The sequence below is a fragment of the Micromys minutus genome (genome assembly GCF_963924665.1).
Source record: "Micromys minutus genome assembly, chromosome: 25".
NCBI classification, from domain to species: Eukaryota; Metazoa; Chordata; class Mammalia; order Rodentia; family Muridae; genus Micromys; species Micromys minutus.
Window position 1 is genome coordinate 4137352 of NC_137960.1, and position 27873 is coordinate 4165224.

Below are 27873 nucleotides of genomic sequence, written 5' to 3' on the forward strand. Positions count from 1 at the left end.
AGGTTTTTAAGAAGTGGAAGTTCATTTAGAAGTGGCTTCCTTAGCTTCTGTTGCCTGTAGACTCATGCACCTTCAGTTTGAGTGAGCTTGGAGAGCTTGGACCCAGGAAGTCCACCGCTTTAATTAACAGACATATTCAGTACTGAGTCTCAAACCACGGTTGTTTTTTTTTTTTTTTGTTTGTTTTGTTTTGTTTTGTTTTGTTTTCAGAAAGATTTTTAAAAGTGCTATACAAGAACTCTCCCCTTCCTTTGGGGAAGAAAAACCCAATTCTGTTGGCTGCATCCAGTCTCTTGAATGATTCTAGCTCTTAGGTGGTAATCAAGGTTTGTTGGATAGATAAAAAGAACTGATTGTAGAATGGTGTGTGTGTGCGCGTGCGTGTGCTCGAGCGCTCGCACACGTGAGTGATGGAGGCTAGATCTTGACATCTGGCATCTTCCTCAATTGCTCTACGTCTTCTTTGACTCTGGCTTTCACCAAACCTGGAGTTTGCTGATTGTGCTGCACTAGTTGGCCAGCAAGTCCCAGGGATTCCCCTGCCTTTGCCTTCCCGGTACTAACATAGCCTCGTTAACATTTTTCTCTCTTTTTGCCTCCTTTAAACTTGGGTGCTAGATCAAATTCAGGGGTTCCTGTTTGCAGAACAAGTATTTCATGGACTGAGCAATCTCCTCAGAGGATGATCAGTCTCTAAATAAATTGTGATCCTCACTAGTAGTGGATGGTACTTCAGAGGACAGACACTGCTTTGGGATAGGTTAGAACCTCCGGGGGAAGGGGTACCTAGGCTGACTTTGACGTCAGTATAGTCAGGAATGCACCAGGGAAGCACACTTTGATCAGAGGCAGCATTTGTTTGCTGTTTGTGGGCTCCTTGGGACTTCCTGCTTGGGGTCCTGAGAAGTCAGCCCTTTAAAAGGTAAGTAAGGATGGATTGGTAGACTTGCGGCTCTCATGTTGGCAGCCTGTCTCAAGTTTGTATCCTCAGTCCCTATATTAAAACCTGGAGACAAGAGTCTCCTAGTTGGGAGTTTCTGTTGCTGTGACGAACACACTACACACCATGACTAAAAGCAAGTTAGGGAGGAAAGGCTGTATTTAATGGCTTGCACTTCCACTCGCCGAAGGCAGTCAGGACCGGAACTCACACAGGGCAGGAACCTGGAGGCAGACAAGATGCAGAGGCTGTGGAGGGCTGTTGCTTACTGGCTTGCTCATCCTGACTGCTCAGCCTGCTTTCTTATAGAACCCACGACCAGCAGCCCAGGGATGGCTCCACCTACAGGGATGGCCCTCCCATCAATCACTAATTAAGAAAATACCCCACAATTGGATCTTATGGGGGGCATTGAGGTTCTCTTCTTTTGGGTGACTAATTTGTGTCAGCATAAAACAAGCCAGCAGACAGATGTTCAGCAACTAAACATTAAACACATTTTTTCCCCTTCATTTCTGTTTTACTTTTGTTTTTAGGCAGTGCCTGGAACTCATTACATATGTAGGCCAGGCTCGCTTTTAATTTGCAGAGATCCGCCTGCCTCTGTCTCCCAAGTGCTGGGATTAAAAGCTTGCTCCTCCAGACCTGCCCACTTTCTTTTTGGGGGGTTGTTTTTAAATTATGCCTGTACTGTTTTAGCATCCCACTGTTTGGATATCTGAGAGGTGGTACTTGGAGATTTCCCCGGGACGTCTTAACCCCCAGACTATTCTGCTGGGGGGAGGGGAGCATGGACTTTCCGTACATCTTCTGCCCTCAAATACAGATTTTTCTCGGTGCACCATCAGAGGCAGTGGAGCATTGTTGAGACCTAGCCGTCATAGTTAAGCAAGTGAGCACAGAGCTTTCCCCCTGTTTCTTCCATAAAGTATGAGTGGTGTGTCCCTTCCCTAAAGTCACAGAGCTGCTGGACTCCTTGTTGGCTGCTGTGTCCGATAGAAGCTACAGATGTCCATGAGTCTCCCAGTCTCCCTCTACTTAGGCCCTTGTTACACTGGGTGTGTCATTAATTAGGGGCGACTATGGTTAACCTATAAAGAGGGTTGAGGCCTTGCATTTATTTACTTAAGGTTTATTTATTATGTATACGGTGTTCCACATACATGCCTGTAGGCCAGATGTTTATGAGCCACCGTGTGGTTGCCGGGAATTGAACTCAGGACCTCTGCAAAAGCAGTCAGTGCTCTTAACCGATGTGCCACCTCTCCAGCCCCAAGGCCATGCATCTGAATAACCACAAAGTCAGCAAGTCTCCATTGTAGGTTTAGAGGTGGGTCCCTGCTCTTTTTCCTGCCTGGAACCCTGAGTTATCATTGGAAGCCATGGTCTCCTAATTTGGTATCTTGACTGTGTTTCAACAGACGTCTCCAAGCCTCATTATTACTGAAAACTGTAGCCTACCCTCCTCTTGAAGTTCAAGGAGCTTATAGCTGCACTGAGTGTATAGATGTTGCCAACTACATGCATGTTCCCTCATGTGTTTATGACCTTCCTCCCCCATTCATCCCACATAGGTTTTGTACTGTGTGTGTGTGTGTGTGTGTGTGTGTGTGTGACCATACACATATGTGGAAGCCATTGAGACAGTCTTCCAGGATTCCTTTCTGTTAGCTTTTCCCCAGCCCTGGGCTTACAAGCAGACGCCAGCACCCTGGCATTTTTATATGGGTTCTGGGGATTGAACTTGGGTCCTTATGCCTAAAGAGTGAGCACTTTACCAGCTGAGCTATCTCACCAACCCCTGGAACGTGTTCTGAAATTACAAAATACTCCCTTCTCCACCTGTGAGGAGGGAGCCTCGGTTGAGAAAAGACCTCATAATGGATGTCGGAGGACTCAGCCCACTGGGATTGATGCCACCCTGGAAGGCATAAGAAGGGCTGAGCAAGCCACGGGGAACAAACCAGGAAGCTGTGTTCCTTCATGCCTCTGCTTCAGTCTCTGCCTCCACGTCCCTGCCCTGACTTCCCACAGTGATAAAGTGATAAAGTGTGACCTGAGACTTCTAAGCTGAAATTAACCCTTTCCTCCCTGAGTGGCTGTTGGTCATGGTGCTTGACAGCCTATCACTGTTTCGCACTGCGACCCTCACCCACGGAGAGTGTGTCTAAATTGTACTCTTAGCCAAGGACACCTCTACGGAGCACTTACAGGTACTGACGTGGAAAATCCTGGGTTGGTTTTTTTTTTTTTTTTGTTTTGTTTTGTTTTTGTTTTTGTTTTGGAGACTCTGTAGTTTTGAAAAATTGAAGCCTACCAGATACTGTGTTCTGCTGACTCCCGTGTATTTACTGCTCCGTCACTGCAGCATAGAGCACTAGACTAGTGCTGGAGTCAGGCTGTCTGAATTCCCCATCTTCTGCCACCACCGACTGTCACTTGACTTGTGGAACTTAAGTACTTTGATCCCTACCCTCTGGAGATGAAGACACTGGTACCTGCCATTTGCATTCTGCCTTGGGTAATAAATGCGGTGACCACGCTGTGCCACAGACCATACCACGTTCTATGAGCTCATTCCTTCACATGGTCTGTCGTGTGCACCTACTCTGTGCAGATTAATTTGTTGGTTTTGCTTGTTTTGTTTTTGAGACAAGGTCTAATGTAGTTCAGGCTGGCTTTGAACTCATGTACCCAAGGATAACTTTGAACTTCTGGGTCTCTGTCTTCCGAGTCTGAGTGGTGGCTGTGGTTGATTACAGGTATGCTCTGCTGTGCCCCCACTCACACACATTCTCAGTGGTATTCTTTCTTGCTTGATCTCTTCCAGGAGCATTGACTGGTTAGAAACAGTAAGGGAGAGGACCCGCTCAGGCAGACATGTGAATGCTGTTTATAAACAGTTCCACCCATCATCTGCTTTCTTCCGAGCCGAGTGATGGCTAGATGCACTATGAAATTCATCTCAGAGCTATCCGCCATTGGAGAGTAGGTGCCAAGTCAGAATTAGCCCTTCTCACTATATGCAAATTCACTTAGAGAGGTTATAGGAGTGTGCATATGTGTGCATGTAGAGTGTGCATGTGACCAACTGACAAAATCAAATGTATAGCTAAGTGTACCTTAGTTGTCTGAGACTTTGAATAAAGAGTTTTGTAGCTCTCTACACCTGAGCAGGCCCAAAGCACTGTTGTGCTGTCTGTCCTGAGTTTAAGCCATTAAGTAAAGATTGTGTTCAGTAGATGTTTAATTTTCTGTCCAAAATAATGCAGATATAATTTTTGTTACTTTAGTAGATTGGCTAGTTCTCCAGGGTGTTTAGTGCTGCAGAGAACCTGTACTGCATGGCTTATACGGTGGGCTGGGGGAGAACCTGTACTGCATGGCTTGTACGGTCGGGAGGGGGGAGAACCTGTACTGCATGGCTTGTACGGTCGGGGGGGGGGGAACCTGTACTGCATGGCTTATACGGTGGGGGGGGGGGGAGAACCTGTACTGCATGGCTTGTACGGTCGGGAGGGGGAGAACCTGTACTGCACGGCTTATACGGTCCGGGGGCTTTGTCGGGTTTATGGCTGCACATAGCTTGAGAGCCGGGGACAAGACACCTTTAAAGGTTTTTACTTTGAGTGTTTTTAGCCCCAAGCATACAGAAGACATGAAACTTTCTTGTAATGGAGTTGGCTGTGTTTACAATGAACCCACTGATTTCCAGGAAATCAGTTTATGTTTGAGAATAAAGTAAGATTTAGGTTAAGAGGCCAAAGGGCCGGAGAAAATGAAACTTACCAGGCAGTGGCTTAGATCTGTGAGTTGATTCCTGGGTCATGGACTGGTGTGTGCTGAAGGAACGGCTGAGGGAGGTGCACGGGACTCAGGCAGAGGAACAGAGTCAAGGCGCTTTGCCATGCTCACAGGCTTGCTGACGGGTCTGAGAGTCTGTGGACAGTGCCCATAGATGCGGCTTTAAGCTCCTTCTTACTCTGCCATCTTGTGAAAGGAAACAAACAAGGAGAGATGGCTTTAACAGTCTAAGGAGGAGGAAAACATTGTGTAAAAAGGCAGAGTGGGCCATGTGGTATAATCTTGTGTATTTGCCTAAGTTCCCGTTCTAAGTCAACACATTGGCAAACAAAACAAAGACTCCAAAATAAAAACAAAAACCACTGTGCAAATCAGGACCCCACCAGTACCTGGGATTTTTCACTAAACTATCTTCATTTAGAAAGCCTTTTTAGGTACTAGGGTAACAGTGAGTCCAGTACCTTGCGTGCTAGGCAAGCACTTTGCCGTGGAGCTGCAGCCCCAGCAAACTTAAAGAACTACGTGAGTGTTCTGCTTGCATGAGTGTCTGCACCAGTGCATGCCTGCTTCCCAGTGGGGGCTTGAAGGTTCTGGATCCCCCAGGACTGGAGTTATAAGTGTTTATGAGCCACTGTGTGGGTGCTGGGAACTGGACCCAGGCTCTCTGCAAGAGCAGCCGGTGCTCTCAACTAGGCCATTTTCAAGTCCCAGGAATCTCTTAGGATACTGTTTTTTTGCGTGATTTTTGTTGTCCGCCAGCCCTCTTCCTGAATTTTGGAATTGCTGTTAAGGCTTTCTCTAAAGGAGAATGGTTACTTTGTTCAAAACAACAAAGAAAAAAAATAAAACAAAGTAGCAACCCTGGCACTGTGTGCTACTTTATATCTAGGATCTTGGCTTGGGAATGGAGTACAGGGCTGGAGTTTGCACGGGCCTGTCAGGCCTAGGCTTGACCTGGTTCTTTTCTAGGAGGAAAATAGTCTAGAGGTTTCTGTTGGGTGTTTGTTTGTTTGTGTTTTTCCTTTCTTCGAGATAGGGTTTCTTTGTTTAGCCCTAGAACTCACTCTGTAGACCAGCCTGGCCTCAGACTCACAGAGGTCCCCTTCCTCTATCTCCCAAGTGCTGAGATAAAGCCACCATGGTCTGGCTAGGAATGCCACTCTTAAGCTAAATGGGATAGTATGTGCAACAGAAGATCATGTTTTCAGCGAGTGTGTGCGTGCACGCGCGAGTGCCCTTGCTTCACGTCTCTTCACATTCTCCCACTGTGTTCAGTTTCCACCGCATTAATTGGAGAGAGTGGAAGAACGTCTGACTTGTGTCTGCCTCAGTCTCAGCCTCTGCACCGTCAGGGGCAGGACCAGTTAAAAAAAAAGTCCTACTCTCAAGATTGTGTTTCCTCCTAGCAAAGATCCAAGTCAAGCCTAGGCCTGACAGGCCAGAGATACAAAGTAGAAATAAAGTAGATACATTTTTTTTCTCTAGAAAACTCCCTTCAGTCTGCTTTCTGAGTTTGTTTACCCCAAATAGCCATAAATTTGGGTCTTTGAGAAGGATGTCCAGGTCATTTTTGCCCCCATCTTTGGTAGAAATGTAAGTACTGGGGTCTGTAGGGCACAGACACCAAGGAAACCCCAAAAGTAGATAGTGGAGGGCTTGTTTTTGGAGGCCATGCTGCCAGCCAGGTAGGATGGAGCAAGGGATTCTTTTTAGCGCATCCTGGGCAAATGTTTCCCACACTGATATCCAGGAGATTACCAGGAGATTTTTCTGTGGGGTAGAAAATTACATTGTGTAACACGCTGCATCCTTATAACATTCTCCATGATTTTGGTGTGGTTAGGGTTAGTGGCAACAGCACAAGAAATTACATGGTAGGCTTCCAATTTATCCTTCCTCAGTAATTTATAGATCAAGTTCATTTAGTTTACAAATCAAAAAGGAGTTTTTAAAATAAGCTACTTGTCTGTCTTAAAGCCAGCTGTATGTGCAGTCCCTGTCACTGCAGTCTCTGAGCCGCCAGGGCGGATGTGTCTTAGGGGACTGAGCTGCCTTCAGGGTGCAGCCCTGGAGCTCAGGACATCAGTCACAGGTTGTGACGAAGGTAGTTTAGGAAGCTTCTTCAAGCTCATAGGTAGAGTCAGGCTGGACGGGTCTCCATCTTTAACGTCAGATGAGTCAAAACAAGCTATGTGAGACGTGTGTAGCCTAGCATATGTCCCGAGGTTCATAGACTGTGCCCGGATCTCCCGCCTTTGATGAGTTGGACTGCTGAGCCTGGTGTGAAGGACTCTCTCACTGTTGCCATATTAAGTTATGGTAATGGGTAACACGGGCTGCTGAGTCTTTCACAGCAGAAGAACCTCAGCCTTTCCTCCCACCCCCAACACCACCGGTCCAGCCTCAAACAGAGATCTGACTGCCTCTGCCTCCCCAGTGAGATTAAAGGAGTACACGCCCATGCCTGTCCAAGGAATCTCATTTTTAAAACATCAGAGGGGTAAAGCTAAGTCAGGTCTTTGACTCTTTGCTTACTGTTTGGAATCTATGGCATATTGGGGTTGTGGAGTGTGCTGGCTAATTTTTATGTCAACTAGACTTATCTGGCAAGAGGGACCTTCAACTGAGAAAATAATACTCCATCAGATTGGCCTGTGAGCAAGCCTGTGGTGCATTTTCTTGATTGATAATTAATGTGAGAGGGCCTAGCTCACTGCAGGTGGTTCTGGGTTGACTATGAAAGCAGGTTGAGCGAAACCAGTCAGCAATAGTCCCAGTGGCTTCTACTTCAGTTCCTGCCTCCAGGTCCTTACCCTGACTTCCCTGGATGATGGAATGTGACCTATGACTGAGATAACCCTTTCCTCTCCAGGTTGCTCTTGGCCAAGGTGTTTATCACAGCAATTGAAACCTTAATGAGGACATAGGGAGAGTGATGTAAGTCCCTTAGTGAGATTGTGACTAAGCTGTGGGGGATGCTGTGTCTGTTCACATGAAATGAAACAGGGACAAAGCAGCTTGTGGCATTCCAGGTCCCGTCTGCAGCTCACTAGTTGACCACTCAGGGGACATAACCCCACAGTTTATATGTGTGTGTTTGGTCCCTTGGTTGTTTCTAGACAGGGTCTCACTGGAACTCACTGTGTAGAGCAGGCTGGCCTCGAACTCAGAAATCCAGCACTGTGCTTGGCTGAGACTTCTTCTTCTTCTTCTTCTTCTTCTTCTTCTTCTTCTTCTTTGTGGATATTTTCTTCATTTACATTTCAAATGTTAATTCCCTTTCCTGTTTTCCCCTCTGGAATCCCCCTATCTCATCTCCCCCTCCCCCAGCCTCTATGGGAGTGTTTCCCCCATCCATCCACTCCCTCCTTTCTCCCTGCCCTGGCATTCGCCTACACTAGGGTATGTACAAATCTTTTTTTTAAAATGAAAATGACATCATTTTGTTAGTAGCTTGTGTCCCATCATTTTCTGGACTCTCCAGCCTTGTTTGGTGACATCTCTGGTTTTTAGGAAGCATCATTTAATCCCTTGCCTGCTGTGGGGGTATGAGTTTCTTTTTAGTTTTCTGCTCTTAGGATAGTTGTGTGATGTTATTTCATTCTTTTTATTTTATGTGTATGGGTGTTTTGCCTGCACGGATGTCTGTACAGTGTGTATGTAGAGGCCAGGAGAAGGTGTCAGATCCCCTAGAACTGGAATTACAGATGGTTGTAGGTCACCATGTGGGTGTCAGGAATGGAATCCAGAAGACTAGCCAATGCCCTTAACCACTGAGACATCTTCAGTCTGCATTTCATTCATTTCATAGTTTATTCGCTTGTTTATTCTTCGAGCTAGAGATTCTCTCTGACCCTGAATCTCACTCTGTAGACCAGGCGGGCCTTGGACTCAGCAGTCCACCTGCTTCTGCCTCCTGAGCACAGGGATTAAAGGTGTGCCACCCCCCACCCTGCTTACATTTTTAATTGAAGTCATTGTACATATTTATGAGTCGGTCCGACATTTCAGACCTGCTCTGTACTGATGACACGTCAGTTTTGGGTCGGCCTTGCTAGCTATTTTTAAATATTTAGTGGTTGTCACCCAAAGTTGTCCCTGTGGATGAGGTTTGTACGTACTTACGCTTGTAACATGTAAACCCAGGAGATAGTAGGTGTAAATCGGGTGTGCAACCATCGACAAAATCATAAATGGGTGACTGGGGTTAAGACCGCTTATAAAATAATTCTGAGGCTCCTTTGTCTGTTGGGTCCATGTGGGAGCACATGCCTGTCAATGACTGCCAAGTGCCTTTATGTAAACATACATACACTTCAACTTTTTATCATATTTACTTCTTATTTTCAAGTGTGTGTGCGTGTGCAGGCCAGAGGAAACTTGTTGTTATGTTGTTGTTCTTTCGAGACAAGGTCTCAGTCTGTAGCTCTGCCTGTCCTGTATACAAAGCTGGCCTCGGAACTCACAGATATCCACCTGCCTTGGCCTCCTGAGTGCCAGGATTTAAGGTGTGTGTCACCGTGCCCAACTCAAAGAACAACTTGTAAGAGTAGGTCTCTCCTCCCACCAGGTACAACCCAGAAATAGAACTCAGGTCATCAGGTTTGACTCAACATCAGCCGTCTTCACCCGCTGAGACGGATCTGACACCTCAGCTGTGAAAAGGGGTGTAGTGAGCTCTGTGACAGAATGCTGGCCTAGCATGCCTGAGGCTGTGGGTTCAAGTCCTGGTCCCCACCCCACCTTTCCCCCCAAATCAAAATTTCTTAAAATGCATTGTTCCTCTCATTCGAGAGAAGGTGGGCAAAGCGGTAGTCTGAGGTGTCAGATACCAGAGAACAGCGGTTTATTGGGAGAAGAACTCTCACTGGATACAGACGCCTCTCCAGGGAGAACAGCCGGTTTATTGGGAGAAGAACTCTCACTGGATACAGACGCCTCTCCAGGCGCCATCCCAGTGCATCCGCCTCATTCGTCCGCATGGAACAGCCATTATTTCCTGAGCAAACGGTCATTATAATTTCCCTCTCCTGTTTTCTTTAAACTCGTTCTATGCTCAAGTTGCTTTTTCTTGTAAATTAAAGTGGAGACCTACTTAGAAAAAGTTATATGAAGCAAGCTTACAGAACCAGTGAACTGGGGTCACTTACCTGAGTAGTTGGAAGACTCTTAGCCAACCCAGCATCTCTTTACATCTTTACTTTGCTTTTGTTGAGAGATGGTCTCGTAGCCTGGCCTGGAACTTGCCATCCAGCTGAAGACTTTGAACTGCTCCTCCTGCCTCTGCTGAATGCTGGACCACAACTGTGCACCTCCACTTGCAGCCTTAACTCTCTGCTTGGCCTGGAGAGGAGCCCAGGCCTGGCTGTGTCTCCAACCAGTCCCCAGCCATCACCATCAATGTCCCTGGGACCAGCCTGAATGTGCTGTATGTGCTGACTCTTGTTCTCCCTGGGCTGGTGGCAGAGCACCCAGCAGGTTTCCTGCAAAGGCAGGCCCATCCTGTAGTGTGCATGGTTGTCAACGCTCCTGAGCACTTGGGTAAGCTGTGTCAACAGGTGGGTGTGAACATGTGTGTGCGGTCACCTGTGCACTCTGTTCACCTTTAGAGCTCAGTGGTTGTTTCCACTTTACAGATGAAAAGAAAAGGTTAGGAGGGGGTTAGAGTTCCAGCCCAGGGCCACTCTGGAGAGGGCGGAGCCGGGAGTCCTGCAACTTTCAAACTCTGGATCCCAGCACCTGTTGGAACACTTGGAGAACTCATTAAGGCAGTTGCTTTTACAAACCTCACTCTGTACCAACAGCATTCATTGTGTCATTGTACCAGCTCTTTGGGTGGAGGCACATGCAGCACACTGCTGGGAGCGAGCTGATGGCAAGTGCGGGGCTTGGATCTGAACCCAGGTCCACCCGCTCCAGCGTACTTGCTTAGTTACTAAGCAACTGGGAGTTCTTTCTTTTTCCCAAGACTGGAACACAGAATCCCCATGGAGCCCTTTGATTACGTAAAATTGGGTCAGCTCATTTCTAATCATTGGCTGTTTCCCAGAATATAGGAAAGTTGGGTGAAGAGATGTCTGCAAGCACACACCAGCTAATATTGTTTCAGAGCATGTAAGAAATGTGGCCTCTCATGTGCCTTTCAAAAAGCTTTACCTTCCTCAAGTCAGGTTAATGAGATCGTGGACTTTACCTGTGAGAAAGACAGGCTCTTCGTGAGGTGAAAGTGGTGAAGACTTGGATGAACGAACAGATGTGGCCAGAGTGAGTGCGAGGTGTGAGTCTGAACAACAAGAAGCTGGAGGTCTGTGTGTAGATGTGTGACTGTGTATGTGTGCATGCGTGTGCTCCTGCAGCTGTACACTGCTGTGTGCTTGTGTGCAGCTATTGCCCTCGGCTCTTCCTTTCCGGATCTCGCCTGCCCTCCTTAATGCTTTACAGCTAGACCTTGCTTTCTTAAATAACAATCAGTTGGTCCGATCTGCCTGGGTCAAATGACTGTGGCTAATAGTTGAAGCCTGGAGCGGTGAGATGGGACGTTGTTTCCCATGATCCTGTGTTTTAATCTTTAATTCTTCAATGAGAGCGCCGGTGTCTATCTTACTGACGGCATTCAAAGAGGCCAAGAGCCATGCCTAGGTTTGCAGCCATCCTCCCCACAGCCGTTAGGGACCGCCGTGTGTGGTGCTCATGGCTCCTGCAACAGACTGCTTCGGTAGTTAGGACGCAGCCCCTGGGCCCCGTGTGATGAGCAGTCATGGGGCGCACTATTACTTTACCTAGCAATAAGAACAGCTCAGATGTGGAAATTGGCAGAGTGTCTGGATTTGTCACTTGTAATCTGTTGCTTTCTCCATAATTGTCCATAGAAGTCCCAGCTGGAGACTCATTTTCCGGCTAGTCACTCTTCAGCTGTTCATTTTGCCATCGTTATCAGACGCAGTGCAGATTTTCAAAAGGGTTTTAAGTAAACAGCTCAGTATTTATGGCTTTGCTTTCTGGTTAGTAGTTTTCTCTAAGGAAGAACCAGGGTTTGTTCTCAGATCGGCTCTTACTATCAGTCTTTGCCGACCCTCCCACACCCTACTTTCAGCCTCCCTAGAGCTGGGATTGCAGGTGTGCCTTGTAGGAGGATCGTGTGTGTGTGTGTGTGTGTGTGTGTGTGTGTGAAATTTTATGTTGACTGCATTGATAAGAATGAACTCTGTATGCATTCAACAACTTCTCCAAGCTCTTAGACTTATTGTTGCTTTTACTTCCCATCATTCCAGTTACCTCTCTCTAATGTACGTTTGTTTCCTGTGTGTGTGTCTGTCTGTCTGTGTCTGTCTCTCTCTCACACACACACATGCTATGTAGTTTATCCTGATCATGAATTGGCTGTATGACGTAGTACAGGCTGGTCTTGAACTCGTAATCATTCTGCCTCACAGCCTGAGACAGGCGCTCAATTTCGTAGTTGAGTAACACAGAGAACATATGTAGTCCAAATCCTTAGCTTCATCTCGCCTTACCCCACTGTCCGACACTTATGAAGACTTGAGGTGCTTTGCATCAAGCATCCTCACTCCAGACCAGTGGTTCTCACCCTTCCTACCCCTTATTACAGTTCCTCAGGTGGTGAGCTCCAACCATAACATTACCTGTTACTACTTCCTAACTGTAACTTTGCTATTGTTATGGATTGTAATGGAAGTATCTGACTCCCCGGTTATCTGATATGTATCCGCTTTGAAAGGGTCATTCAGGTTGAGAACCGCTGCTCCAGACTGACTTCTATACTATAGTTTATAAAGCTTTATTCTAAATTATATGTAGGCGTGTGTGTGTGTGTGTGTGTGTGTGTGTGTGTGTGTATGTGTGTACATGCACAGTGGGTGTGTGCTGCCAGATCTGGGTGGTGGGGACTGAGCTCGGTTCTCTGGAAGAGCAGCATGCAGCTGAGCTGTCTCTACAGCCCAGTCATATTTCTTAGAACCCCTGCTCTTATCTTACTGTAGGTGCTGTCCATTGGCTCATGAGGGACCTTTGTCACCCTGATTCCTAAAACTAAGGAGGGGGCAACTGGAAGTCCTTATGCTTCTTTAAAATGCTTTACAATCATACAAGTATGATTGCATGTTTGTGATCCTAAAAACCAGAAGGAGGATTGCTGAAAGTTTGGGTCCAGCCTAAGCTATAGAGTATGACCTGCCCCAAAACCTGTAAAAAGAGCACAGGCTGCCCTTCCAGAGGAACCAGGTTTGATTCCCAGTATTCCCACAGCAGCTCACAACTGTCTGTAACTTCAGTTCCAGGAGAACTCACACCTTCTTTTGATCTCTGAGGACCAGGTACACACATGCTACACAGAAATACTTGTGGGCAAAAAACTGCACATATAAAAATAAACAATCTAAACAATTAACAAAAACAAAATACACAAGGTTGTATTGGCTGGTTTAATATTAACTTGACACAAGCTAGAGTCATCAGAGAGGAAGGAGCCTCAGTTAAGGAAATACATCCTTGAGATCCAGCTGTAGGGCATTTTCTCAATTACTGATCAGTGGGGGAGGGCCCAGCCCAGTGTGGGTGATGCCATCCTGGGTTCTGTAAGAAAGCAGGCTGAGCAAGCTAGTAAGCAGCGCTCCTTCATGGCCTCTGCATCAGCTCCTGCCTCCAGGTTCTTGCAGTGTTTGACTTTCTGCCCCGATTTCTCAGTGATGGGGCATTACCTGTAAGTGCAAGCTGAAATAAACCCTTTCCTCTCCAAGCTGCTTTTTGGTCAGGTTTCATCACAGCAGTAAACCCCTAACTAAGAGAAGTTAACTAAGACTCTGAACCAGGAGTAGAGTTCGAACCCATGCAGAATCAAGTTGAGTTTGGATCTTGCCTTTACCACCTGCTAGTTGAAGATACAGTCGATTCTTAATTTCTGTCTCACCATCGTCTAGAATAGAACTTCTCAGCCAGATATGATGGCACATGTCATAATTTGAGGATTTGGGAGGCGGAGGCTGCAGGATCAGGAGTTCATAGTCATTGTTACACTGTGAATTCAAGGCCAGCCTGGGCTGCATGAGGCCCTTTCTCTAAAGTAACCAAGGAAAGAAGAGGAGAGGAGGGGAGAAGAAAGGGAAGAGAGGAAAGGGGAGGGAGGAGGAACGAGGAAAGGAAAAAAGGAAGGAAAGGAAGAGCTCTCTCAAGAGGTGTGATGCTTCAATGATGAAATCTTTGTAAACACTTAAAGATGGCTAGAACACAGCAGGGCAGCTGAAGATTGTTTACATGTACACAGAGGAAATCCAGCCTCCTCCCGGGCGCTCAGCCATGGAGTTGTGCTGAGGACTGTGGAGGAGGAGATGGCAGTCAGCTGAGGGTAGTCTGGAAGCCCTTTCTCCACCCATGCAATGTTCTCTCCTGCAGTAGAGTTTGGACCCCAGCGTTGTAGCATCCAGACAGCTGAGGAGATTGGGTGGAGGAGGGAGGGGACTTGCTCAGGGTTAAAATGGAGAGGCTGGAATGGGACAGACAGACCTGTTTGCCCGGCCAGCGCCGTGATGCTCCTGCACGGTGAGTGGACGAATGTCAAGGCTTGAATGCTGGCCTCAGGGAATATAGACCTAGGGAGAGAGTTGGTGAATTAAAATAGTCCAGAAACTCATTTACTTTCTGCAGAGCTGAAGAAACTAACTGGAGAGCTCTGCGGTCCCCTGTCGTTGGAAAGATGCCCTACAGTCAAGTGAATGTGGGCCTAGCAACTTTCGGAAGTAAACTTTATTTCCTGCACTAAGAAGCTCCTCAGTGCTGTGTGCGCTATTCTAAGTAAGCACTGTCATCCTGGGTGTGTCTACTGACCTGAAACACCAGGCTCAGGCTGGGTCACTGCCTGTGGTGTGGGCTTGATGTCCACAGAGGTCAGAGGAGGACATTGGATCCCCTGGAAATAGAGTTACAGATGCTTGTGAACCATGACATGAGCGTATGGAAAGTGTGGGTCCTCTGGAAGAAGAGCCAGTGCCCTTAACCTGGAGCCATCTCTCCAGCCCCCCAAGCCTTCTGGCTTGAGTGCAGCTCAGTGGCAGAGCACGTGGCTAATGTGCAAGATCCTGGGTTTGATGCCCAGTGCTGCAGAGGAAAAGAAATGAGAATGTGGTTGAGTACATGAATGCCACAGGTATAGATCTGTATGTCCTTACCTGTCAATGCATCTGTGTTCAACACCCGGCCCAGAGTGCCATCCCTCCCTCAGGTCGCTGCTGTCCTGTCCTCTGGCACTAGGGAATCTCTAGAAACATGTCTATTACTCACCGTGCACGAGAGGGGAAGGTCTACATGTGCTAACACATTTGCAGGCGCATGTAGTTCCTGGAACAACACTGTCCTGGGCTTGTGTAACTGCAGAAGCCCATCCCCCTATGCCGCCTCCATTGAACTCCACATTCTGAGCAGCCAAACTTAAAGCTGGCTTAGAGCCTTCTTTAGTCACATGGGGGCTGATAGCAGCCGCTAGCACCAGCCCACATTTCTAAGTGCATTTAAGTGATCAAAACTCACCCTACTTTCTGGGGAAGTTGGGAGAATCAGGCTGACATGGAGCCAGATCACCTGCTGGCTAGAGGAGTGACAGAGAAAGAAGTCTCCATCCAGCATTTGACCGTCTGCTGGGGAGAGAGCACGTAGGCAATGATCGTGTGACGAGTGCCGTGGGGAAGCTTCCCTCCGGGAACAGGGAAGGCCTGGGACCATCAAAGGCCAAGGAGCTGTGCAGGCAGAGAAGGGAAAGCCAGAGCCGCCCCAGGCGGCAGAGGAGCTGGACACATTGAGAGAACCGAGAGCAGGGCCCGGGCCATGGGCTAGTTGCTGGGCAGGAGGCACGGCTGAGGCATTTCGTGGCCATGGCAAGGAACTGGTAATGATGGACATGTGCCTTAGGGAGAGCGACTCATGTTTTCAATGGAGTGAATTTATGGAGTAGGGATGCAGAATGATGAACTCCCTCCTGGAGGTATGAAGAGGTCAAGCCTGAGCATTGTTCAGAAGGTGGAACGAACAGACGCTGAGGCGGATGGTTTGACTGAGTTCATCTCTCCCACCACGGCCTCAGCTGTGAAGCTGCAGTGGGATTCTGGGGAAGGGCTGGTCTTCTGTGCATCATAAGTGAGACACATGCCTGTCCTTCTGGAGGGGGCAGTTCTTGTCTGATGTTCATGGGAGTTCGTAGGTAAGGTGTACACACACACACACAGAGAGAGAGAGAGAGAGTGAGAAAGAGACCAGGCTGCCCTCCAACTCAGAGATCCACCTGCCTCTAACTCCCTACTGCTGAGATTAAAGGTGTGTGCACCACACTGGCCAATGATAACTTTAAAAAAATAGACAAATGAATCAATCTTAAAGCTTGTTTTATTTATTCTTTATTATGGCAGAAGCTACATCTTCCAGTGACTATTCCACAGAGAAGTCCTGTGAGCCCCTGGGCCAAGCAGGAGTTAGAATAGGCAAGCCTTCCTTCACCATCAGGACTTGACATAGTTATTTGTGCATTGATATGTGCAAAAGCTCAGTCAGCATTTCCTGTGAAACAGCTTAGCATGTGGATGCCGAGGGCTTCATAAGGCATAAGCTTACTCTATCTTTTCTTTGGTCTGAGCTCTGCTGAAACAGTTCCTTCCTCACACACAGAATAACAACAGGGTGGAAATGGGGTCCCTACACCTAACCTGAGTAGCTGCCACCCTGGTGCTAATAAAGGTCTCTTGTAAAGGACCATACAGGTGGCATTGAGGACATCTGGAAAGGGAAAAATTAGGGGCTGGAGTAGTGACTCAGTAAAGAGCGCTTATTGCTCCTGCAGAGGACCTGGGTTCAGTTCCCAGCACCCATGTCCCTTGGCTCACTACCCCTTGGAACTCCAGCTCCAGGGATCTGATGCCTGTTGGCTCTGTGGGATGCCATTTCATATTTACACACACACACACATACACACACACACACAGAGACAATTTTAAAAAGGCCAAGCCAGGTATGGTGGCGCACACCTTTAATCCTAGCACTCAGGAAGCAGAAACAGGCAGATATCTGAGTTAGAGGCCAGCCTGGTTTACCCAGGGAGTTCCAGGGTAGCTAGAGCTATACAGAGAAACCCTGTCTGAGGAAAAGCAAAAACCAAAAAGTAAACAAAAAAGCAAAACCTAATCTGAATTTTAAAAAGAATGAAAACAGGCAAAACGAGTTCCTAGGTCCCTGGGATTAGTGATCCCCAGAGCCCTAACCCTGAGAGGCCACTAAGAGACCGACCAACCCCTTCACAGGAAAAGGAATCTGTTCTCCCCAATCAGCCACATTCAGACATCTCCACTCCAGTTTCACATTTCCTGCTACTATGAGTCCCCGATGGCTTAGAATGAAGGATGGTGGTTTGCAGGGCTGAGAATCCTCACTCAAGCCAGTAGACCGATGGCGGCTTAAGCCCCGAGGTCCAGTACACATTTGCCTTTGGCATCGGTATTGTGTGCTGAGGAGTACCTGGCAGCATGGGACATGGGCTGCGCACGGGGATGGTGAGCACCATTGCAGCAGCACGTGTCCTCATCTGCTCAGGTGTTCACTGAGTAGCAGTCATAGAGCCGACCTGCTCCATCTGAACCCTTAATGCCAAGCACGTCGGGATTTCATGGTAGTCAGGGGATGGCTCTCCTGAGGAGCTGCTGGTGTGGCCAGGTCACACTTTCAGGGTGTCATTGTACATGTGTTGCTTCTCCTGCAACACTAGTCTCAGTATCTCTGCTCTGGTCCTTCCTGAGATAACAGCTCAGTCCCATTCTCCAATAACTACGAGACTTTTGTGAGAGCCTAAGGTCCTTAGGAAGCAAGTGCTGCAGACTGTGTGACCACGAGCCCTTCTAGGGGTAGGACAGCGTGCTGGCTGGGAGAGAAAGACCCTGGTATTTTTCACGAGTATTTGGCCTGCGTGTATATATGAGTACTAACCATCATATATGTTTGGTGTCCTCAGTTCAGTGGTGGTGAATAGGAGCCCTGGACTGCAGTTACAGCCTGTTGTGAGGCCCTGGGATACAAACTGAGCCCTCTACAAGATGGATTCTGAACCATCTCTCCAGCCCAAGACAGACCCTTCCATCTCTGAGGAGGAGTTGGCAGTGTGTTTATGAAAGAGGAGGTTGGAAATAGCTCATTAGCTAGGAAGGAGAGGACAGGCACCTGCTTAGAGAACTGCCGTGCTCTGCTGCAGAGCTGGCAGAGGGAACATTAGGGAGTGCTGTGGTGCTGTGCTCAGGGGACCGTTGGAAAGAACACGATGTGTTCTAGACTGAGGAATAAAAGTAATTTTGAGTAACATTTTTTTTGTTTACTTGTGTGTGTGTGCTTATGGGTCCATGTGTGTGTCGTGAAAGTTTGAGGTTTACATTAAATGTCTTCCTCGATCCTGCTCAATTCTTGAGATAGGGTCTCTCAGTAAGCCTGGAGCTCATGGCTCTGCCTGGCCTGCTTGACCAACAGTCCCCAGGGATTCACCCTGCCTCTGCCTCCCCAGAGCTGAGATTACAGGTGCTTGGCACCAGGCTCAGTTGTTTCTGTGTGGGTGCTGGGGAGCCAACTCAGGCCCTCATGCCCATGGCAAGTGCCCTACTTACTGAGCCATCCCCCAGACCCCTACTTCTGTACCCCAGGCTGGCCTTGAACTTACTGAGTACCCAAGGATGGTTTTGAATTTCTGACCCTCCTGCTCTTATCTCTTGAGTACTTACTTGGAGCACCTCCTCATCCAATTTTATGTAGTAGCGTGGATTCAACTAAGTGTTTTGTCCCTGCTTGGTAGTAGAGACATAGTTTCTTCTATAACTCAGGCTGGCCTTGAACTCGTGTTATAGTCACCACGTTTGGCTTGATTAACTCTTTGGTCTACCTTTGTGTATCTGTGTCACGCACCAGTAGGATGCTGTGTTTGGTGGAAAGATACAGGAATTTCTTTTGTGGGCCTGTTGCTGAAGGTGTGATGTCTCTTTTTATGGAGGTTCACGGGACCCATCACGTGACTAAGGTTAGGTCTCTCCTGTACTCTGTGAACACTGCCAGCTTCTGCAGAGGGGACTTTGTCCTTTCTTCAAATGTTTTCATGTATTTCTGTTTATGTTGGGAGCCAGACAAGGAACAATCATCATCCAATACTTGGGCTTAAGTAACACTTTTTTCAGCCAGGAGGTAGCAGCAGAGGCATGCCTTTAATCCCATCTCTCAGGAGGTAGAGACAGCAGATCTCTTGAGTTCGAGGTCAGCCTGGTCTACAAAGCAACTTGCAGGACAGCCAAAGCTACTCAGAGAAATCTTGTCTCAAAAAGCCAAAAGGGAAAAAAAAAATTTCTCAGGACTGGAGAGATGGCTCAGCAGGTAAGAGCATTCAGGAGCACTTGTTCCTGCAGAGGACCTGGACTTCCCACACTCATGGTGGCTCACAACCATGGCTGTAACTCCAGTTCCAGGAGACCCAAACTCTCTTCTGACCTCCTTGGGAACCAGGCATGGGTATCATGCACATATGAACAAGTAGGCAAGATACTCATACAAATAAAATAATCTAAGCAACAACAAAGACACCACGTCACAGAGTTAAAGGCTCACACAGAAAACTCAGGAAGTAACTTGATGAGCCTGGCATGACTTTTGCTTTAGTGGTGGTTTGTGTTTTCAGTGCTGAAATGCTAGGCCAGCACTCTGTTGTAGACCTATATATCATATGTTTTAAATTTAAGGAGCCCTGACCCTCCCAGAACTTAACTCTCTAGACCAGGCTGACCTTGAACTCAGAGATCCAACTGCCTCTACCTCCCAGGTCCTTTTTTAACAGCTCTGGCCAGTGCTGAGTAGGCCGGGCAGGGAGAAACGGAGCAGCATGCTGCCCATTTTCTCATGCTCCCTTCATGGTGCAGTAACTACTTCAGATTTGTCTGGGGACAGCGTCTCCCTGTCAGGGCTCTGCTTTAGGAAGAGGCTGCCCTCAGGTGAAGAGACCTTAGCACTGTACTGTGGCCACCGGACAAAGGCCCATCCCCAGGATCCCAGGTCCCCCGCAGAATCAGTATAAGGTTGTTTCTTCCTGTTGGTTTTAATGCAGGCTTCTGTAAGCTGCAGTGAGGGGCAGAACCGTCTGGGTGGAGACCATGACTGCCTCATGAAAGCCATTAGTTAGTTGCACGGCCTCTGACAAGCCTATTACTGTGTTTGGTTTTTAACACAAGGTTCTTGTGTTATTATGAGTGAATGAATGGGTGGTGTGAATGCGGAAGCCAAGGGGAGCTCGGTGGGGTTGGTCCTCTCTTCCCACCTCTCTGTGCTTTCCGCATAGCAGACGTTCACATTACACTTGATAACAGCGGCAACATTAAGTTATGAAATAGCATTAGAGAGGTTGAGACCACCGCTCTAGGGTATGAGCGCAGGAGTTTGCTCTCTGTGTTCCTGCCCCCAGGCACGACACACCTAGGATGTCCTCAGGCCTGCCTTGCACTGTGTGTGTGCACATGTGTGTGCATGTGTACATCTGTACTATAGCACAGATCTGGATTGGTAATGTATCAGGGTTTCTGGCTTGTACAATGGTGTTTTTTTTTTTCAACTTTAGAAATGAGACAGCAGAGTGGGGAGTGGCTCATTTGCTGAAAGTGTGGGGACCCGAGTTCAGATCTTCAGCACCCATGCTGAAGCTGGTATGGGGACTTGCGTCTGTCATCGGGGAGGCAGAGAAGTCCAGCCTGGTTGGTGGCTTCAAGTTAAGTGAGTGATCCTTTCTCAAAAGCAAGAAATGATGAGTTTAAGAAGGCATCCGGTGTCCAGCTCTGCCCCCACTGTGCACACACGGGGAAATGTGGAGGAAAGGGAGCTTGCTGTGCCTTCTGCCCAGGGTCCACCCAGAGGCATCCAGTCATCCCTGTCCTGGCCTTTAAAGGTATTTGGTTCGCATCCAGGAGCCTAGAAAAGCCTGTGAGGAAAGAATCTGGGGGGAGGCTGTGTGTCTGTGTGAGGGAGCTGGGCACAGTGCTGAGGGGTGAAGGAGTAGGCAGTTTGTTTGCTTTGTTTTTTGAAACAAAGGTTTCTCTTTGTATAACTCTGACTGTCCTAGAACCCTCTCTGTAGATGAGGTGGGCCTTGAACTCTCAGAGATCTGCCAACCTCTGCCTTCTGAGTGCTAGAAGTGTGTACCACCACTGCCAGCTTCACAGCATGTTAAAATGAGAGAAAAAGAAAAGAAATTGTATTGTATATAGGTACACACATAGCAAGGCATGCATGTGGAGAGAGGTCAGAGGAAAATGATCAGGGGTCATTTCTTTCACCATGTGGGACCCAAGGACCAAACTCAGTTCACAGGTGACAGCACACACTTCACCTGCTGAGCCTCCCACCAGCTTACCACAGCCTTCTTTTTGTTTGCTTTTGTTTTGGTACACACACACACACACACACACACACACAGCCTTTTAAAAATGTTGCAGAGAAAGAGGTCTCAGAAACTTACATCAACAAGAAGTGAATTGCCAGGTTTTCCAGATGTCTCATCTTAAGGAAACATTTCCTCATTTGGCCTACTGGAAAAGTTTTCCTTTGCTGTGAAATATGTTCTGCGCCCACATAACTTAAAAATAAACATATTTGACTATTCCAAGCCCCATCTGCACTGGGTTTGTAGCTCTCTGTAGTTCACTTGGGAGTTGTGCTGGATACAGACAGAGAAGATCCCACATCCTCTGACTCTAGGGGTTTGAGAGACTTCCTTGGGTTATTTGGTGTGTCCTGGATCCTCTCCTCCACACTGGGTGATCACTTGTTCTGAACGAACAGCTCCTGCTCTTTGAGGCAGCCACAGCACCAGCACTACCTGGAAGGGACTTGCTGTGTCGGGTCTGGTCAAACCCTCCAGCAGCAGGTCGTTTGCCAAGTCCATGCTGGAGATTTGTCTGAGGGACATATTCGGCCTTGTTAAGGTGGCGGTCAGCGCCTAAGGGGAACCATGACTCTCTTAAGAGTGTGTTGTTAGCAGAGTGGGAGACCAAGCCCCTCTCTCCTGGCATCCTGTCCTCACACACATTCCTGCCATGTTGCTGTCTGTCACTGGCTCCTCACTAGAGCTCTGCTGATGCCAGCACCATTTATTTCCCTGAACCTCTAGGATGGTGACTAAAGCATTTCTTCCTTATACTGCACTCAGCCTCAGGCACTTCCTTCGAGTAACAGCCACCTGACAGATGCACGGCCCTGCCTTGCTTTTGCGTAAGAGTAAATGGTTCATGCTTAGGAGAGGGCCTTTCCTCCTTTCAGAAAGACAGACATCTGTGTTTTGGAACATCATTGTCTTAGGGTTTCTGTTACTGTGACGAAACACTCGGAGCAAAGCAAGGTGGGGAGGGAAAGGTTCGTTCAGCTTATGCTTGCACAGCACAGTTCATCACAGGCAGTCAGGGCAGGAACTCAAGCAAGCAGAGCAGGAACCTGGAGGCCATGGAGGGTGCTGCTTACTGGTTTACTGCACCTCCGCACTCAGTGAAGACATTGAGGGGAGAGGACTTGGCATGAAGCCTCTGTGGATCACTTTCACCGAGGCCATCCCAGAAAACATGGTCTCCCAAGAGGCCTGCTGTTTGTTGAGTTCTACAGCCCAATTAAAAGTGTTCTGTTGCTTTCTTAGTCGTTGAAGAACAAAAAGTGTGCCTTTTTTACAGATCACCACAAAGTGAGCCTTCTGATTGTAAAGCTGATGAGTTGCTCCTGTTTTGAAGTTTATATACTGTTTTTAAAGGTTGACGCCCAGGGTGCAGATGTAGTTCAGTGGTAAGATGCTTGCCTAGCTCCTGCAAGGCGGTGGGGTGGGTTCCATCCTCAACATCACAGCAAAGAAAGGAGAAAGTTAAATCGAAGAATCGGTTGTAGTTGGCAAACCATACAGCTCCCAGTCCTTTATGGAAGACTTGGGACTTAGTCTCCGGTGAAGGTCCCCTGGGGACTGTTATTTCTAACAGGAAATTAAGCCCTGACTCAGGGCTCCTGTTTTGGGACCGTGGCCTGCCTTCCTGTGTTGCTGGGCTTCTGCAGTCTGGTTCGCAGCCCTGACTGTGCTCACTGCTCACTGAGTATGGGACAGAGGTGCTTTCTCTGGACCTTACAGGAGACCTGTACTCCTGCCTCTTTGCCCACGGCATTTTCTGTGCCAGCTCCCAACTTCAGGCTGTGCCAGTTCAAATCCTAGCTTGGTAACTACAGGGGACTGAGCCCTTGGGGTGGCCCTGAAGCTTGCTTCATTTTCAGAGTGGCAAGATCACACCTTCCAGGCATGCTGCTCAGTTAGATGGTGTGGTCCACAGCACACAGCAGCTTCTTGGTAGTGGCTGCTGAACACCGCCCCTCTGTGTCAGTGCTTACCGAAGGCCTTCGAGTCCCGCGTCCCGAGTGTGAGGGCCTTTCCCTGCTACCCAGAGCCTGGCTGTGTCTCATCATGGTATTTATCATGCTGCATTGTTTCCTGTTTGCTGTTCCTGTGCAGCTTGTCCAGCTTCCTGAAGTGTGCAGCATCTGTGTCTTGGCCACAGCCCTCTCCTCTGCTATCAGGGCAGCTGTATGCCATGCTCTCCCTCCCTGACTGAATCACGGGTGAAGACTGGATCTGCTTGCCCATTCAGAACTAAGAGGTTGAAATTTGTTTCCTGATGCCCGCCCACCACCCTCTCAAAAAAAAAAAAAAAAAAAAAAAAAAAATCAGGGCAGTTTTGGAAGATACACAGAACATTTGGAATGACACCCAGTAAACCCGCTGCGCCAGGCCTTAGTCTACAGGTTTGTCCTTTGAATTCCTCAGGTGCTGACATGCCTGTTTGGGAGTAATGTAAATGAAGTAGAAGGCACTTTTAGGTTAGAGTCTTGACAACCAGGAGTTCAAGGCCAGCCTTGTTTACTTGAGATCCACACCATCTATACCCTTCCACCCCAAAGAATTTTATAGGCCTGGTGGGGAATGCTGCATTCTAGTGTGGGGGGCTGGGGTTTGACCCGGACGTCTGCTTTATGGCACTCTGCCTTGCTGAGGACTTGAGCTAACTGGCTCCTTCCTACAGCTGCTCTTCCAGCCTTGAGCCCCTCTCACCTTGGGAGCCATGATCTGTGGAGGGGCCGCTGCTTTCCCTAGACCTGCGTGGCTAGGGACTGTTTCCTGCAGTTGCAGTGTGTCGGGAGCACAGACAGTGGGCTGCCTGCCATATGACAAGATATGGACAGTCAGCCAGCCTGGGAACTGTGGGAGGAGAGAGCGGGAGCCCAGAAACGTCTATTTTAGTGGCTTCTTTTCCCAAAGCTAAAAATAGTTAATCTTGCCCTGTGCTCCCTCCGCCATCTCAGAGTGGCACAGAGGACACAAAGGCTAGTTTGTGTCTGACTTTCTGTCAGACAACAGTCGGGCAAAACATGTTTCCTTCTGGATGTTTTTCAGATATGAAAACAGGAGCGATTAGGAACCAGGGTTTACTGTGACTGTGGCTTTGAAAGTAGCAGGGTGTGCTAGGTAGTCAAAATGGCAAAAAAAAAGTCTGCTTTTATCCACAGATCACTAGGGTTCCAGCCTTTTAACATCACTATATTTTAGTTTTCTATTTGAATTACAGGTTTCCTATTTCTTTTTCTTCTCTTTTCCAAATAGTGCAGGGTGATCCTCAACTCTCCATCCTTCTGACTACACACATACACACACACACACACACACACACACACACACACACACACACACACACACACCCCAGGCAATGGGATTACATGCTGAAGCACCACACAGAACTTCTTGTACATTTTAATTTTATTTGGTTCTTTTAAAACAGGGTTTCTCTCTGTGTGGCCTGGTTTTGTAACCAGCTTTGTAGACCAGGCTGGCCTTGAACTCGAGTTCCTACTGCTACTGTCTTGAGTGTTGGGTTTAAAGTCCAGTGCCAACACCCCCAACTTGTTTGCATATTTAAAAACAACAACTACTACTACTACTGGGCTGGAGAGATGGCCCAGTGGTTAGAGCACTGGCTGCTCTTCCAGAGGTCCTGAGTTCAATTCCCAGCAACCACATGGTGGCTCACAACCATCTGTAATGGGATCCGGTGCCCTCTTCTAGTGTGTCTGAAGACAATGAGAGTGCACTTATAGACATAAATAAAAAAAAAATTAAAAACAGCAACAATTTAAGGCAGGACTAAACTGATCTAACATCATGCAAGGGATGAGAGGTGTTTTCAGGAGAAAAACACAATGGCATCTTCAGAGGCCTAGAGAGCACAACAGCCCTTCCTCACTGCCTTGAGCCAGGTGTCTCCACAAAGGATGTTCTCAGTTGTGACCCCCTCCAGTTTGTCACGTTGCTGCTTTTATACCTTAAGACAAGAACTTGGCACGAAAGAGCCCAGAGCACTTTGTGTCCACTCCCCTTGTGTGGATACACACTACAGTCTGGTGTCATTTAAAGGATGCCTTGCCTTCTCCTAGGCTCGTTGCTGTGGTACTTGACCCTAGAGCTCCCAGGAGGAGGAAAACTGCAATGTGAGCTGCTGCTAGGCACCAGAACCAGTCCCTGACTAGGGGCTTGACCTCGCTTCCAGCTGTCTGTCCACAAAGTATTCATAACGTGCGGCTTGGGGCGTGGCTGTGGCCGTGAAAGCTTGAGTCCTGCTGTTGAGCAATTTATGATCTTGGTGCAACACAAAGCAGGTTGTAAATACAGGTGTTTAGGGTTTGGGCACCAGGTTGATTCTACTTTCTGACCTTGGGCCGTTCAGCCTGTGACTGTTTACCTCCTCAGAGAGAATTGTATATGTTTCTTATTAGGATCTAGTAATCAAGATCACTTGGAATGGAGTGGCCAGTGGCACACAGTAGCTAATTAGCACTGCTGTCCCTAGCACATAAGTGTGTGCACTTAGAGCACCTGGGTGCTGGAGAAGGCAGAGCAGGAAGGTTGGGTATTTGGGCAGGAAAGGCATCCTTATTGGAACTGGCGGAGAAGACATCTGGAGATAGTGCCCAATCAAGGGGTCACTGTGAATAAGGGTACCAGTGGGAGGTGGGTCATGATATATCTAAGAAGCCACTAGGAAACTGACAGGGTAGTGTTAAGTTAGATTGGGCGTGTGGTTTGGAGGCTAGAAAATGAATTCCCTCATAAATAGGAAGTAATGCTTATCCTGGGCAAGCCTTCCCTGTCCATGCAGGCTTGTATCTCAGGTACTTACAGGGCCGAGCAAGAGCACCAGGAGCTCACAGCTGGCTTGAGTAACTTGAGAGATTATGTCTCGGTGTAGATCTGCGGTTGGAGCTGGGTGGCCGAGTGCTCGCTTCCCATGAGTAAGGCCCAGGTAGATCCCCACCACTGACCAAGAACACAGCAGCAGGGAGCCATCTGGAACACCAGGCTTCTAAGCTCTGGACCAGCAAAGGGATGTTGAAGTTCAAATAGGTGAGTAAGGCATTAAACAGGGGGTAATGACGGGGTGGAGGCCAGCCAGGAGGCTGCTCTGATGCCGAGTGTCCTTGGGTCAAGAGCAAGCAGCGGCCATGGGATAGAGGAAGGAGTGCAGCTTTGGAACAGCACCACATGCACAGAATGAGAGAACTGAGGATGCAAAGGGAGACTTGGTGCTCTAGACCTCCAGATTCACACAGATCATGAGTGTGTGTGTGTGTGTGTGTGTGTGTGTGTGTGTGTGTGTGTGTGACAAACAGAGACAGAGAGAGACAGACACATACACAGGTAGGTAGGTAGGTAGGTAGATAGATACACGCAGAGACAGAGAGGGAATTTGAAAAAGAAGGGGTGGTGAAGGGGCAAGTTATTAGAATGAAACAATTCCTTATGGGTTCTTTAGAATGGAGCAGGACCCATCTCCGATCTGAGCTAGCTTCTTCAGTCTGTAGTTAGAATCAGAAGGAGACAGAGCTGATTCCTTCCTTGTGCATCCAGATGGTTTGCTTTGTCAAGCTGGACTGTCTCACAGTTTTTGCATCTTGGTGGCTGCTGTCTGGCTTTGCCCCTGCCAGAACCTCTGCACCTCCAGAGACTGAGAATGCTGTCCCCATCTGTAAGGAGAGGCCGCTGCTAGGCACTGGTGCCCATTATTTTGAGACCCTGAAAGACAAGGTATGCGGAAGGGGAGAACAGGGTTTTATAGCTGCAAGCCCTCTGGGGTCATTGGAGAGACTGGGATTTCACGCTTGCAATCAGCCTGTCAGGAGTACTCTGTCCCAGCGAGCTGTAGTTGTGTGATAAGACACCCTGGTGTCCTCCGGCAGAGGCATTAGCCTAGGCAATTTGGGAAGTGAGCTCTTGCCACAGGGAGCCTGGGCTGAAGCCACACCCATATCCAGTATCTCAGACTCATATTTCTTGGTTATTATGACTTGAAGACAGCCCTAGACTCATGATTTTTTTACTCACTGCTCTATGCCTCACCCCATATGCCACCCTTCAGTCATCTGGTGTTCACAGACACCTCTCTGAGGGGGGGTCACACTTGTGTTGTGCCCCCGCCCCGTGCCATGCCATTGCTGTGGGCAGGTTACCTTCCTTGTTCTGCCTTTATTGTCCATGGACCCATTATTACTCAGGGCATGTTATACAGACCTGCTGTGTGCATTTCACACTTGTTTCGCAGGTGAGGAGACTGAGGCACCGCATGATGAAGCAGGTGCACCTCTGGAGGTCAGGTAGCGACTTACCAGAACGTGCCTTCCACCACGAGAGTCCTGCTGTTGTACTCAGGTTGTCAGGCTTGGCAAGTACCTTTGCTTGCTGAGCCATCTCACCAGCCCCTGAATGCCTAGATTTTACGGTTCAGAGCCTAAAGACCCTGAGTCAGGCTCATGGTAAGAGGATTGGGTGTTTGAAGCAAGCCTGGGCTATCTGTATAGGGAGAACACATCTCAGTAGCGCAGAGTTCAGAAGATCCTGCACCACTGGGTAGGTGGTTTTGTGGTGGTGATACTATACTCAAACCTCAGCACATGTGCTCTACCACTGACGTTCCTAGCATGACTTCAACCAGCTCCATTCTGCCTTAGTTTCTTCATGAATAAAACAAAGGAAGCCAGGAGGTGGTGGCACTTGGGAG

The 27873-nt window shown here is 48.1% G+C and overlaps 1 protein-coding gene across 4 annotated transcripts in view; it reads left to right on the forward strand.

The window, feature by feature from the left end:
• The window catches only part of ANKS1A (ankyrin repeat and sterile alpha motif domain containing 1A), a gene marked incomplete at its 5' end in the record, with an annotated part of 138199 nt that overhangs the window by 893 nt on the left and 109433 nt on the right, over positions 1-27873 (forward strand). The gene's annotated exons all lie outside the window — the stretch shown is intronic.